Raw genomic sequence first — 12,103 nt, forward strand, 5'->3', positions numbered from 1 at the left:
AGATTTTTGCACCTAAGTTCATTGTCTGTAATTTTTTTGTGTGTGATGCCTTTCCCTGATTTAGGTATCAGGGTTATACTGGTTTCATAGGAAGAGTCTGGTAGTGTTTCTTCCTCTTCTACATTTTTGAAGAGATTGAGTAGGACCGTTGCCAGCTCTTCTTTTATGCTAGGATCTTCCAATGCAGCCACCTGGTCCTGTTTTTTTTTTTGGCGATTTTTTGAAGCTATCTTCAATCTCGCCTTTTGTAATGAGTCTGTTTAAATTTTCTACCTCTCTGTTAGTTTGGGTAGGTAGTGTGCTTTTTAAAAATTGGTCCATTTTACCTAGGTTTTCAAATTTTTTGGAGTACATTTTGTTTTCTTTTTTATTGTGCTTTAGGTGAAAGTTTAAAACTGAAGTTAGTTTCTCATACAAAAATTTATACACACATTGTTATATGATCCTAGTTGCATACTCCTCCTTACCACCCTAGCTTTTCAGTGCCCATTCAACCAGCTCCTATCCCGTTAGTCCTTCTCATCCACCTCCAGACAGGACCTGCCCATTTAGTTTTGTGTCTCTACTTAACTAAGAAGCACATTCTTCACGAATATTACTTTATGTTTTATAGTCCAGTCTAATCTTTGAAGAGTTGGCTTCAGGAATGGTTTAATTCCGAGTTAACAGAGAGCCCGGGGGCCATGTCTTCTGGGGTTCCTCTAGTCTCAGTCACACTTTTTAAGGGAATTTGAGTTCTGCACCCCACTTTTCTTCTGCTCCATCAGGTCCTGTCTGTTGTGTTCCCTTTTGGGGTGGTCATTGGTGGTAGCCGAGCACCATCTAGTTCTTCTGGTCTCAGGCTGAAGGAGTCTCTGGATTATGTGGACCATTCTGTCTCTTGAGTTAATATTTTTCTGGTGTCTTTGGTGTTCTTTATTCTCCTTTGCTCCAGGTGGGTTGGGAACAATTGATGCATCTTAGATGGCCGCTCCCTAGCTTTTAAGACCCCAGATGCCACTCACCAAAGTGGGATGCAGAACATTTTCTTAATAAACTTTATTATGACAATTGACCTAGATGTCCCCCAAAGCCATGGTCCCTAGACCTCTGCCCCTGCTACTCTGTCCTTTGAAGTGTTTGGTTGTATTCAGGAAGCTTCTTCGCTTTTGGTTTAGACCAGTTGTACTGACTTCCTCTGTATTGTGTGCTGTCCTTCCCTTCACCAAGATAATTCTTGTCTACAGTCTAGTTAGTGAATTCCCCTCACCCTCCCTCTCCATCCTCATAACTATCAAAGAATGTTTTCTTCTGTGTTTAAACCTTTTCTTAGGTTCTTATAATAGTGTTCTCATGCAATATTTTTCCTTTTGTGACTGATTAATTTCACGCAGCATAATGCCTTCCAGATTCATTCATATTGTGTTTCTCTGATTCCTCATTGTTCTTTATTGTTGCATAGTATTCCATTGTGTGAATATACCATAATTTGTTTATCCATTCATTGATGGGCATCTAGATTCTTTCCATCTTTTTGTTATTTCAAACAGTTCTGCAATGAACATGGGTGTGCATATATCTACTCATGTGAGGGCTCTTATTTTTCTAGAATATACTCCAAGGAGTGGGATTATTGGATCATATGGTACTTCTATTTCTAGCTTTTTAAGGAAGCGCCAAATCAATTTCCAAAGTGGTTGTACCATTTTACATTCCCCCCAGCGGTGTATAAGTATTTCAGTCTCTCCACAACCTCTCCAACATTTATTATTTTGTGTTTTTTAATTAATGTTAGCCTTGTTGTGGTGAGATGGTATCTCACTGTAGTTTTGATTTGCATTCCTCTAAAGGCATTGTGAGTATTTCCTCTTGAATCTGTTAGTCGCCTGAATGTCTTCTTTGGTGAAGTGCTTGTTCATATCCTTTGCCCATTTTTTTATTGGGTTATTTATCTTTTTGTTGTTGAATATTTGCAGTGTCTTGTTGATTTTAGAGATTAGACATGGATCAGATATGTAGTGGCCAAATTTTTTTTCCCCAGTCATTAGGCTATCTTTTTACTGTTTTGGTGAAGTCTTTGGGTGAGCATAGGTGTTTGATTTTTAGGAGCTCCCAGATATCTAGTTTCTCTTCTGGTGTTTGTGCATCGTTAATTATGTTTTGTGTTCTGTTTATGCCATGTATTAGGGCTCTTAGCATTGTCCCTACTATTTCTTCCATGACCTGTATTGTTTTAGATTTTATATTTAGGTCTTTGATCCATTTTGAGTTAGTTTTTGTGCATGGTGTAAGGTATGGGTCTTGTTTCATTTTGTTTTTGCAGATGGATATCCAGTTATGCCAGCACCATTTGTTAAAGAAACTGTCTTTACTCCATTTAACTAACTTTGGGCCTTTGTCAAATATCAGCTGCTCATATGTGGATAGATTTATGTCTGAATACTCAACCCTGTTCCATCGATCTATGTATCTGTTGTACCAGTACCAGGCTGCTTTGACTACTGTGGTGGTATAATAGGTTCTATTATAGTGTAGTATGAGGCCTCCCATTTTGTTCTTCTTTTTCAGTAATCTTTACTTAACTGGGGCTTCTTTCCTTACCATAAGAAGTTGGTGGTTTGTTTCTCCATTTCCTTAAAAAATATATTTGGAATTTGTATTGTATCTGTAAATCGCTTTGGGTAGAAGTGACATTTTCACAATGTTCAGTCTTCCTATCCATGAGCAAGGTATGTTTTTCCACTTATGTAGGTCTCTTTTGGTTTCTTGCGGTAGGGTCTTCTAGTGTTCTTTGTATAGGTCTTTTACATCTCTGGTTAAATTTATTCCTAAGTATTTTATCTTCTTGGGGGCTATTGTAAATGGTATTGATTTGACGATTTCCTCTTCGAAGTTCTCTTTGTTGGTGTAGAGGAATTCAACTGATTTTTGCATGTTTATCTTGTATCCCGATACTTTGCTGAAATATTCTATTAGTTCCAGTAGTTTTTTTGTGGATTCTTTGGGGTTTTCTCTGTATAAGATCATATCATCTATGAATAGGGATACTTTTACTTCTCCCTTACCAATCTGGATGCTCTTCATTTCTTTTTCTTGCTTAATTGTTCTGGCTAGGACCTTCAGCACAATGTTAAATAAGAGTGGTGATAAAGGACATCCTTGTCTGGTTCCCGTTCTCAAGGGGAATAATTTCAGACTCTCTTCATTTATGATGATGTGGCTGTTGGCTTTGTATAAATGCCATTTATTATGCTGAGAGATTTTCCTCCTATTCCTATTTTGCTGAGAGTTTTAATCAGGAATTGGTGTTGGACTTTGTCAAATGCCTTTTCTGCATCAATTGATAAGATCATTTGGTTCCTGCCTTTTGTTTCATTTATGTAATTGATTGTTTTTCTAATGTTGAACCATCCCTGCATACCTGGTATGAATCCCACTTGATCATGGTGAATTATTTTTTAATATGTTGTTGAATTCTATTGGCTAGAATTTTGTTGAGAATTTTTGCATCTATGTTCATGAGGGATATTGGTTTGTAATTTCCTTTCTTGAGGCGTCTTTACCTGTCTTGGTACCAGGGTTGTGCTGGCTTCATAGGATGAGTGCGGGAGCATTCCATCCTTTTCTATGCTCTGAAATGCCTTAAGTAGTGGTGGTGTTAACTCTCCTCTGAAAGTTTGGTGGAATTCTCCAGTAAATTCATCAGACCCAGGGCTTATTTTTTTGATGGGAATTTTTAAATTACCTCTTCATTTGTTATAGGTTTATTTAGTTGTTCTGCCTCTATTTGTGTTAGTTTAGGTAGGTAGTGTGTTTCTAGAAATTTGTCCATTTCCTCTAGATTTCAAATTTGTTGGAGCACCATTTTTCATAGTATTCCGTTATGATTCTTTTAATTTCAGTTGGGTCTGTTGTCATATTGCCCATCTCATTTCTTATTTGGTTATTTTGCTTCCTCTTCTGTTTTTCTTTTGTCAGTTTGGTCAGTGGTTTATCGATTTTTTTTGATCTTTTCAAAGAACCAGCTTTTGGTCTTGTTAACTCTTTTAATTGTTCTTCTATTTCATTTAATTCTGCCCTAATTTTTATTATTTCCTCCCTTATGGTGCCTGAGGTCTTCTTTTAGCACTCTTTATTTGTTCGAGTTGTAGGGATAATTCTTGATTTTGGCCCTTTCTTCTTTTTGGATGTGTGCGTTTATTGTTATAAATTGACCTCTGAGCACTGCTTTTGCTGTGTTCCAAAGGTTCTGGTAGAATGTGTTTTTATTCTCATTTGATTTTGTGAATTTCTTTATTCTGTCCTTAATTTTTTCTATAACCCAGTAGTTTTGAGAAAAGTGTTGTTCAGTTTCCATGTATTTGATTTTTTTTCTTGCTTTTTCAGTTATTGATTTCTAGTTCTGTGGTTTTGTGGTCGGAAAATGTGTTTTGTAATATTTCAATGTTTTGGATTCTGTTAAGGCTTGATTTGTGGCCTAATATGTGGTCTATTCTGGATAATGTTTCACGTGTGTTGGAAAAGAGAGTATACTTGGCTGCTGTTGAGTGGAGTGTTCTGTATATGTCTATGAGATCAAGTTGGTTGAATGTGGCACTTAGATCTTCCTTGTCTTTATTGATCTGCTTTCTGGATGTTCTGCCCTTCTCCGAAAGGGGTGTGTTGAAGTCTCCTACTATTATTGTGGAGCTGTCTATTTTTCTTTTCATTGTTGCTAGAGTTTGTTTTATGTATTTTGGGGCCCTGTCATTGGGAGTGTAAATATTTATTATGGTTATGTTCTTCTGGTATATTGACCCTTTAATCATTACATAGGGTCCTTCCTTATCCTTTGTGGTGGATTTTACTTTAAAGTCTATTTTGTCAGAGATTAATACTGCCACTCCTGCTCTTTTTTTGATTGTTGTTTGTTTGATGTATTTTTTCCATCCTTTGAGCTTTAGTTTGTTTGTGTCTCTGAGTTGAAGGTGTGTCTCCTGTAGGCAGCATATAGACAGATTGTGTTTTTTCATCTATTCTGCCACTCTGTGTCTCTTTACTGGTGCATTTAGTCCACTTACATTCAGCTTAATTATTGATAGGTAAGAATTTAGTGCTGTCATTTTGATTTTGTGTGTGTGTGTGTTGTTGACAGTTTCTTTGTTCCACTTAATATTCTGTGCTGAGTCATTTTTCTTCATGTATTTTCTTTTCATCTCTTTCATTGTTGTTGATTTTGTATTTGCTGAATCTTTATGTTTTTCTTATTTTTTATTTTGATATGTAGGATTGTTAGTTTCCTTTGTGGTTACCTTAATATTTACCTCTGCTTTTCTAAGATCAAACCAATCTTATATTTCTTGATATCATCTTAACTTCCTCTCCATATGAAAGTTTAATGATTACATTATTTAGTCCCTCTTTTTTGTTTTAATGTTGTAATCTTTTACATACAGATGTCTCTGTTTCTCTATTTTCAGTGTTTCAGCTTTGATTTATTTTTGTGACTTCCCTATCTGGGTTGATATCTGGTTGTCCTGTTCTGTGTTCTAGCCTTGGGTTGCTATCTGGTGTTATTGACTTTCTAACTGAAGGACTCCCCTTAGTATTTCTTGTAATTTTGGTTTGGTTTTTAAAAATTCCCTAAACTTCTGTTTATCTGGAAATGCTCAAATTTCACCATCATATTTGAGAGACAGATTTGCTGGATATATACATTTCAGTTGGCAATTTTTTTCCTTAAAGGCTTTATATAGGTCATCCCATTGCCTTCTTGCCTGCATAGTTTCAGCTGAGCTTAGGCTTATTGGTTCTCCTTTGTAGCTGACTTTTTGTTTATCCTTAGCTCTTAAAATTCTCTCTTTATCTTTGGTTTTGGCAAGTTTGATTATAATATTTCTTGGTGACTTTTATTGGAATATACCCTGTGTAGTGTTCAATGAGCTTCTTGTATAGGTATCTTCTCATCTTTCACTACACCCAGAAACCCAGTCCCGTCGAGTCAATTCCGACTCATCACTATATCAGGGAAATTTTCTGCCAACAAATCTCCAACAATTCTCTCCATATTTTCTGTTACCCCCCGTCCTGGGACTCCAATCACTTGTAGGTTATTTCTCTTGGTAGAGTCCTGCATAATTCTTAGGGTTTCTTCATTTTTTTTAATTCTTTTATTTGATTTTTCCTCAAATAATTTGGTGCCAAGTGCTTCATCTTCAGTCTCACTAATTCTCACCTCGATTGGCTCAATTCTGCTCTTATGACTTTCTATTGAGTCATTTATATCTGAAATTTTATTGTTAATCTTTTGTATTTCTGTTTGCTGTCTCTCTGTGGATTTTTGCAGTTTGTTAACTTTGTCATATGTCCTTCTATAACCTTCTTAAGTTCCGCTATTCTTTTCTTTGTGTGTTCCTTGGCTTTCCATTTGGAGTACTCTCTTGAGTAATATTTTCAAAGCTGGTCTAGTGGTGGCAAATTCCCAGAGCTTCTGTTTGTTCTGCAATATCTTGATTTCTCTCTAATTTTTGAATGACAACTTTGCTGGTAAAGAATTCTTGGTTGGCAATTGTTTTCATTCATTGTTTTATATATGTTGCTCCATTGTCTTCTGGCCTGTAGAGTTTCTGGGGAGAAATCCTCACTGATTGTTATGAAACACCCGTGGTATGTTATATTTTGTTTTTCTCTTGCTGCTTTCAGAATTTTCTCCTTGTCTTTCGTTTTGAAATATTTTATTAGGATATGGCAGGAGTTGATCTTTTTGTGTTTCTTCTAACTGGAGCTCATGTATTTGCAGGCTTGGTTCTCTGTTCAGGTCTGGGGCATTCTCTGATCGTCTCTTGCCAAATTGTTTTTATGTCTTTATTGTTGTCATGGTGCTTTGAGATTCCAATAATTACAATGTTAGATTTCTTAATTGAATCACATATTTCCATTTGGTTTTGTTCACTATTCTTTGTTCTTTTCTTTTTCTCTTGTCTTCTAGTTCATTTATTCTATCTTTTCAAATCTATTCCTGAGTGTTTCTCTTGCTTTTTCTAATTCAGTTGCTTTATTCTTCAGCTCCAGTAGTTCTTTTTGTTTATTTATTTTTGATGTTTTTAGTTTCCTTGTTTAGTCTCTCATTTTGTTCCTCCATTTGTTTCCTGATCTCTGCTAGTTCATTTTCTATGTGCTTTTTGCTTCCTTTAAACATATTTAGCACCACAGTCTGAATATTATCAGTTCTTTCTATTCGTCTGTCCCCCATAAGAAAAATTTACTCTTCTTCATGTGTTGCTTTTGATTGGTCCTTCTTCTTTTGTGATTTTGTGTGTTTTATGAATTTTTGTTAAACTTGGGCTATTTTCTTTTTACTTTAATTTTAAATTTTGTATTCTGGTTTTCCTGGGAAAACATCCTGGTGGTGCAGTGGATGAGTGCCCAAATGCCAACTGAAAGGCTGAGGCCTGTGCCCACCAGCCTCTCTGTGGGAGAAAGACACAGCAGCCTGTCTCCACAAAGACTCACAGCCCTGGTTACCCTACAGGGCAGCACCACAGGATTGATTTGAGTCAGATCAACCCTGTGGCAGTGGGCCTGTTATTTTCTCCTGAATACTACTAGAGGGCACCCTTATTCTTAGGTTTTTTTCAGTGCTGATTTAAGCATTCTGGATGCTTGATCTCTGGAATTCAAGATGCATGCACAGTGGGAAGGGGGGGTTAGCTGGTCACAGTAGCTCATGTAAGCAGTGGGGCTTGACTTTCCTGTGGTGAAGATGGGGGGCTCTCTATGTCTTTCCCTCATCGGTGTCCTTGTACAGGCTCTCCTACCCTGTCCCACTGTGGTCAGGGAGCTAGCTGTTTCCTACTGTTTTGCCTGTCTGCCTGAAGTATTCTCCTCACCCTGCTACCCTTGTGGTTCCTCCCAGTCCTAATGCCCATTTGCCTTGGTCCTTAGATATAACAGCACTCTCTCACAGCTCCATGGTCTACCTTTTCCCCCTAGCAATTGCACAGCCCACGAATTCCCGTGGCCAATCTGTGCCACCTTAAAAAACCTGGCTAAGGCTTCCTCAGATTTACTCCCTCTCTGTGTTCCCTGTTTGGGGTGTTGCTCAACCCCATCACAAAATAGCTGCGATGAGCAAGTGTTCCAGATAGGTTCTCCCAGCTTCTGTGCCATCCCCGCTCCTTCTCTACCCTGCTTCTGGGCTCACCCTGAATCCCTAACACCTTATCTGCTGTCTGGGGTTCTGAGATCTCAATCTGTGCTTGTTTTTATTCTTTGTTTAGTGGATTAGCTGCTAGGGGAGTAAATGGGAACATCCACTCATTTCACCATCTCACTCCACTCTCTCAACCTATTAATTTTTTTTTAAATCATTTTTATTGAGCTTTAAGTGAACGTTTACAAATCAAGTCAGTCTGTCACATACAAGCTTATATACACCTTACTCCATACTCCCGCTTACTCTTCCCCTAATGAGTCAGCCCGCTCCCTCCTTCCAGTCTCTCCTTTCATGACAATTTTGCCAGTTTCTAACCCTCTCTACCCTCCTATCTCCCCTCCAGACAGGAGATGCCAACACAGTCTCAAGTGTCCACCTGATACAAGTAGCTCACTCTTTGTCAGCATCTCTCTCCAACCCATTGTCCAGTCCCTTCCATGTCTGATGAGTTGTCTTCAGGAATGGTTCCTGTCCTGGGCCAACAGAAGGTTTGGGGACCATGACCGCCGGGATTCTTCTAGTCTCAGTCAGGCCATTAAGTCTGGTCTTTTTATGAGTATTTGGGGTCTGCATCCCACTGATCTCCTGCTCCCTCAAGGGTTCTCTGTTGTGCTCCCTGTCAGGGCAGTCATCAGTTGTGGCCGGGCACCATCTAGTTCTTCTGGTCTTGGGATGATGTAAGTCTCTGGTTCATGTGGCCCTTTCTGTCTCTTGGGCTCTTAGTTATCGTGTGACCTTGGTATTCTTCATTCTCCTTTGATCCAGGTGGGTTGAGACCAATTGATGCATCTTAGATAGCCGCTTGTTAGCATTTAAGACCCCAGACGCCACATTTCAAAGTGGGATGCAGAATGTTTTCATAATAGAATTATTTTGCCAATTGACTTAGAAGTCCCCTTTTAAGCCATAGTCCCCAAACCCCCGCCCTTGCTCCGCTGACCTTTGAAGCATTGAGTTTATCCTGGAAACTTCTTTGCTTTTGGTCCAGTCCAGTTGAGCTGACCTTCCGTGTATTGAGTATTGTCCTTCCCTTCACCTAAAGTAGTTCTTATTTACTAACTAATCAGTAAATAACCCTCTCCCACCCTCCCTCCCTCCTCCCCTCATAACCACAAAAGTATGTGTTCTTCTCAGTTTATACTATTTCTCAAGATCTTATAATAGTGGTCTTATACAATATTTGTCCTTTTGCCTCTGACCAATTTCACTCAGCATAATGCCTTCCAGGTTCCTCCATGTTATGAAATATTTCACACATTCATCACTGTTCTTTATCGATGCATAGTATTCCATTGTGTGAATATACTACAATTTATTTAACCATTCATCTATTGATGGACACCTTGGTTGCTTCCAGCTTTTTGCTATTGTAAACAGAGCTGCAATAAACATGGGTGTGCATATATCTGTTCGTGTAAAGGCTCTTACTTCTCTAGGGTATATTCCGAGGAGTGGGATTTCTGGGTTGTATGGTAGTTCTATTTCTAACTTTTTAAGAAAACACCAGATAGATTTCCAAAGTGGTTGTACCATTTTACATTCCCACCAGCAGTGTATAAGAGTTCCAATCTCTCCGCAGCCTCTCCAACATTTATTATTTTGTGTTTTTTGGATTAATGCCAGCCTTTTGTTGGAGTGAGATGGAATCTCATCGTAGTTTTAATTTGCATTTCTCTAATGGCTAATGGTCGAGAGCATTTTCTCATGTATCTGTTAGCTGCCTGAATATCTTCTTCAGTGAAGTCTGTGTTCATATCCTTTGCCTACTTCTTGATTGGGTTGTTTGTCTTTTTGTGGTTGAGTTTTAACAGAATCATATAGATTTTAGAGATCAGGCACTGGTCGGAGATGTCATAGCTGAAAATTTTTTCCCAATCTGTAGGTGGTCTTTTTACTCTTTTGGTGAAGACTTTAGATGAGCATAGGTGTTTGATTTTTAGGAGCTCCCAGTTAGCTGGGTTTCTCTTCGTCATTTTTGGTAATGTTTTGTATTCTGTTTATGCCTTGTATTAGGGCTTCTAACGTTGTCCCTATTTTTTCTTCCATGATCTTTATCGTTTTAGTCTTTACGTTTAGGTCTTTGATCCACTTGGAGTTAGTTTTTGTGCATGGTATGAGGTATGGGTCCTGTTTCATTTTTTTGCAAATGGATATCCAGATATGCCAGCACCATTTGTGAAAAAGACTCTCTTTTCCCCAATTAACTGACGCTGGGCCTTTGTCAAATATCAGGTGCTCAAATGTGGATGGATTTATATCTGGGTTCTCAATTCTGTTCCATTGGTCTATGTGCCTGTTGTTGTACCAGTACCAGGCTGTTTTGACTACTGTGGCTGTATTTATGTTCTGAAATCGTCAACCTATTAATTTTAATTCTGTAGGAACTTCCTAATTTTCTTTACAGGACTCTTATGAAATGGCTAAGAAGTTACTTCATGTAGCTAAGATGTAAAGTGTCTGTAACGTATCCTATCATAGGCATATCAGAAAATTCTGCATTCAGTATCAACAACAGAGAGTATGGCCTAGGAGATTTCACGTGGACTAGCTATATATAATATATACATATTCCTGAAGGTATGAGATCAACTGCCTAACTCTATTTTTGCTGACATTAGTGAACCCTGATTATAAACATTTCAGTCTACCTGACATTACTGTCACCTATATGACAGTCATTTTATAAGGTAGGGTAAATGACTTGAAGCATTTTGTAACTTAGAAATATTTCTCTGACCTCTAAAACAGAACTTGACATTGAAGTAACACAGTTATAACAGGAACTTGTGACAGAAATTTCTAAAGTAATATGTTTAACCTGACTTCATAGAATTTATGGAAAAAAATTATACACAGCTGGTCATAGTAACCTAAGCGAAAGCTACTTCCTCCTTTGTTCCTGATACCATGAAATAAAAGCCATTATTTATTGTTCATCAAAATACTAATTTTCCTATAAATTACTTGTTTCTTATCCAGTGTCTCCCAATAATATGCAGAAGAAAATACCAGAGTTTCATGGTTTCCTTTCTATATTTATATTTTGAGTCTTTATATATTTGAGTGAACTAGTAAAACATCACCTCTGATTTGCCATAGGATATGGTAACATCTGAATTAAATCAATTTGCATACCAAGCTTGGCTTGTAGAAGCACTTTGGGTGTCAAATGAATTTAAATAGGGATCTGAAGAAATTTAGACTAGGATGGAACATCAAATAGATGCAAATTTAGTAGTATTACATGTATTTGGATCTATTTTACATTTTAGACAGTAAACAGATTGAATATAACGAACTTCCAAGTACAGATATTATAAAGGAATGACTATGCATGTATATAGATTATACATCATAATAAAAATCCTGATAACCAAAATACCCAATTTCACTTTTATCTAAAGATACAACTGATTATGTCAATTCCCATATGTACAATCCTACTTGCACAGTTATTAGCCCTCTCCACTACTGCTCATGTCAATTGTTATTTAGGGTCATTTGAATCATCTGAAGTTATTGCCATGTCAAACTAATGTTAGATCTCCCCATAAGTTTGATCATTTCATCTCTCTCCAAACATTACTTAGAATGATCATTCAAGGCTCTGAGTGTTGACCTAGTAGAGCAAAGGAGAGAAGTACATTCACTTATTGGCCTTCAAAGAAAATAAAATAAATAGACAAACAAAAAAGTATGGCACTGTTAAGTAAACAAATACTAATATAAGCCCGAGTCACACATTCACAAAATAAGCCCGGAAGCTACCCATGTTCTCTCTATATACCATGACATCTGCAAGGTGAGACTATACCTCTATCTACATATACATGATATTGGGCTGACCTCTACTGGGTCTTTACACCTGATTTGGGTTAAGCACCTACAGTTGTGCATCTTTGCTTGTAGTGGTAGCAATAGAAAATATTC

At 37.5% G+C, this 12,103-nt stretch overlaps 1 protein-coding gene across 1 annotated transcript in view; it reads right to left on the bottom strand.

Annotated features, from left to right (window-relative positions):
• The window catches only part of HCN1 (hyperpolarization activated cyclic nucleotide gated potassium channel 1), a 489,521-nt gene that overhangs the window by 24,591 nt on the left and 452,827 nt on the right, over positions 1-12,103 (bottom strand). The window lies entirely within an intron of this gene.

Source organism: Loxodonta africana, chromosome 2 (assembly GCF_030014295.1).
Source record: "Loxodonta africana isolate mLoxAfr1 chromosome 2, mLoxAfr1.hap2, whole genome shotgun sequence".
NCBI classification, from domain to species: Eukaryota; Metazoa; Chordata; class Mammalia; order Proboscidea; family Elephantidae; genus Loxodonta; species Loxodonta africana.